Source organism: Balaenoptera musculus, chromosome 8, assembly GCF_009873245.2.
Source record: "Balaenoptera musculus isolate JJ_BM4_2016_0621 chromosome 8, mBalMus1.pri.v3, whole genome shotgun sequence".
Lineage (NCBI taxonomy): Eukaryota > Metazoa > Chordata > Mammalia > Artiodactyla > Balaenopteridae > Balaenoptera > Balaenoptera musculus.
In genome coordinates, this window is record NC_045792.1 from 4,759,580 (window position 1) to 4,763,239 (window position 3,660).

A 3,660-nucleotide genomic window follows, 5' to 3' on the forward strand; every position below is an offset into this window, starting at 1 on the left:
CCCCAGCTGCTTGCTGGGGTCCTGATCCAACCATTCAGATCACCTGGAGTCACTGCTGCCTTCCCGATGTCAGCCATCTATCCCCACTGTCTCCACAGCCTGCCCCACTCTATGTCTGGAATGATGCCTGATTCAGCCTTCAGTTTTCCATGTAGCCCTGGTCCCTAATTTAGACTGTGGGCTCTTCTTGCAGGCCAGGGTACTGCTGAGTTGGTTTCTGTTGTCTGTCTTACGAATGTCCCTTTAAATCAAACTGATGACAAGTCACAACCTGCAGTTTCTTGAGAGTATGAACCAAATGGTAGGGCACATTTGAAGGGAGTTGCTCAAATTCCACTTCCATCCCCACCCCACATTCTTGGCTTTTTATTCTGACATTAATTCCCACCTTGGGCACTGCCCAGATCTGGCAGTCTTCCTAACTTTTTCCATACTGCTTGGACCAGCTCTCCTCCCCAGTTTCTAGCCAGCTCACGCTTCTGCCTGGTATTTCCATGGTCTACGGGGAGAGGTCCATGTTCTGCCTCCTAGTGCCTCAGAACTCCTCATTCTTTCTCCTGGCCAGCCCTTTCCCGTCTCAGTCCTGTCTTCCCTCTCTCCACTCGAACTACGGTTGAGACTTAACTTTATGCATTAAAGAGCTAGGAGGGGGAAGAGGACACCTTTAGTCTTGGCCTCATCTTTTCCCAGTTTCCTCCCTCTTCCTCACAGCCAAGGCCATTGTTGACTATTTTAAAAACTGTAGCAAGCACTCAACCATTTATTCTGTTGTGTATTTTTAAAAATCAGTTTTAAAGTCAGTTATTTACTTGTGATGCTTTAAATTTTGGGTTTTGGATGAGAAAAACGTAATCACCATATGTGTATGTGGCAGAGGCAGTGCTCACTTAGTATACCCCATATACTCCCCCAATTGCCCAGCCTCCCTTGCAGGTAGGTGAGGGATATGCGCAAGCTCTGACAGGTCAACTAGAAATGGAAATGTCTTCTCTACCTCTCCTTTCCCCTGCGTTGACCTTGAGACCTGCAAGCTGAGATGGATCCCTGGGCCACACCTGATGGACAGACGTCCCCACTGACCCACACTGGATTTTACATGCATAAGATATCCACCTCTGGTGTGTTAAGGCACTGAGATTTTAGGGCTTTGTTTGTCATCACAGCATAACTTGACATCTCTCTGACCTATGCAAGTGTGGAGGTTTATTCCTGCCACCACCTAAGAATTGCCTTTATTTTTCTGCCGAGCAGCATGTGGGATCTTAGTTCCCCAACCAGGGACCGAATGCATGTCCCCTGCATTGGAAGCGTGGAGTCTTAACCACTGGACCACCAGGGAAGTCCCAAGAATTGCTTTTTAAACAACTTAAAATGTATATAAATCATATGTGTTGATCATGGAAAATTAGAAAATATAAATAAACAGAATAGAAGAAAATAAAAATCATCTATAATCCTACTAGCCAGAGATAAATACTGGTAACATTTTGGTGTCCGCAGTTCCTGTTTTTTCTAAGTCTGTATAAATATATATTTATTTATTATTCTGGAATCTACTTTTTTTTTTTTTTTGACAATGGTATGGATCTCATTTATTTAAAACACTATTTCTCACCTTTCTCAAATTGAAGACTGTGAAAAATAAAAGCAGTGCCTTACTGAGCTGTCGTTAACCTGGGAGCAGTGCCGGGCGCGTCCGCACTCCCGCCCCCTGTGTCCTCAGCTCCTCCTGGCAGCGCCCAGCCCGCCCATCTCACTTTACAAAACAGTCCTGAAGCTGAATCCCATAAAGCTATTGTTCACGACATTTACATTAGAAAAAGGGAGCTGGGTGTGGGAAAGCCAGGTGTGCTGTTCCCTTTAAGTAAAGTTTGCTCCACAGTTGGGCCATCTTCGCTTCCTCAAGGCAAAACAGCAGATGAACCCAAAGGGGCACAAGACGACGGCCAGGAAGATGCCCAGGAAGGTGAAGGAGTCCTCCGGAGCCCCGACCCTGCAGACAGGGCAGCCTCCAACGACAACGATGGAACCGGCACGGTGCCGGCTGACATTTCCACTGTGGATGTTGCAGACCCTGGGGTGGTGGTGGGGTAACCCTGTGACGAGGTCGGGGGAGGGCGCCGTAGCTGTGCGGGCCGCACGCGAAGTCGCCCTGGCCGGCCTCCGGGTGGTAGGCGGGCGGCCGCTCCTGCAGTCGGGGCCTGTGGTCCAGGGCGGGCGGCTCCCGCTCGCGCTCCGACTCGGCTCCGGCTCGGACTCGCGGGGACGCCCAGACGCCCGGCGGCGGGGCTGGGCCCCCTGGAGGCGGCCGCCGCGGGCTTCGCCCCCGCGCCTCCCCACGCCTGGAATCTACTTTTTCACTTGACAAAATATCCTGCAGATTTCCCCAAAGCAATACACGTGATTCTAGAACACACTCTGTAATCATTGGGTAGCCTTGCATTATGGCTGTATCATAATTTATACACTGCTGGAGTCTTATCTTCCTCTGCCTAAACTGCTTTCAGTAACATTGCTGCTCCTTCTCCACGTATTTTATCCCTTCCCACTCACCGAATGACTCTTAATCATCTACATATATAGAATGCAAATGAGACCTTCCAAAAATAACTAAAGTGGCCGTGAAATTCACAAAGTGATATTTTCGGATGGGGAAGGAAGAAGCAAAGTTTTTGTAACGTATTTATCCCTTTGATGATTATTATTGTCATTATTATTCTTATTTGCTTGGGAAATCTTAGTTTTTATTCTCTGAGTAGTAACAAATGACTTGGAGGGGACAAAGGAGATGTCAGGATGGGTAGCAAGAGGAAGATTTTAAGTTAGTGTTAGGTGTGGCTGCAAGAAAAAAAGCCACAACAAACTCAAAACTAACAGTAGCTTAAGTGAGCAGAAGTTTATGTCACTCTTATATAAACGTCTGGGGACTTCCCTGGCAGTGGGAAGACTTCACGCTTCCACTGCAGAGGGCGAGGGTTCGGTCCCTGGTCAGGGAACTAAGATCCCGCATGCCGCGTGGCGTAGCCAAAAGGAAAAAATTTAAAATAAAAAAGGAAAAGTCTGGAGGTAGGCACTCTGATACAGTACTCCATGGAGTATCAAAACCCAGACTTCTTCTACTTGCTCTCCTAAACATTTTCCTCCACTCCCAAAGTCACCTCACAAGGTTCACATGGTTGCTTTAACTCTAGCCATTACATCGACATTCCATCCAGAGGGGAGGATATGAAAAAAAGGAGAAGAAAATGTCATTCTTTTAAAATGCACTTTTTTTGGAAATTGAACATATCATGTCTGCTTAGTCACTTGGCCGCCTATGGATGCGTGAGAAGCTGGGAAATGTAGTCTTTATCCTCAGAGTTCATGGGCCCAGATAAAAATCAAGAATGCTATTGCTGGGAGTTCCCTGGAGGTCCAGTGGTTAGGATTCTGTGCTTTTACTGCCGAGGGCCCGGGTTCAATCCCTGGTCGGGGAGCTAAGATCCCACAAGCCGAACAGCGCGTCCAAAAAAAAAAAAAAAGGATGTTATTGCTACAGAAGAAGGAGAGAATGGATATTGGATATTGGGGGACAATCAGATATCTCTGCCATGAGAACCACCAGATGATTAACAAACGTCAAAATGTTTCTAAAGTAAATTATTTAATTATAGGTAGTTT

The 3,660-nt window shown here is 47.0% G+C and overlaps 1 pseudogene; it reads right to left on the minus strand.

The window, feature by feature from the left end:
• Positions 1-1,771: 1,771 nt before the first annotated feature.
• Positions 1,772-2,443, minus strand: LOC118899000 (annotated as a pseudogene).
• Between the last annotated feature and the right edge of the window lie 1,217 nt (positions 2,444-3,660).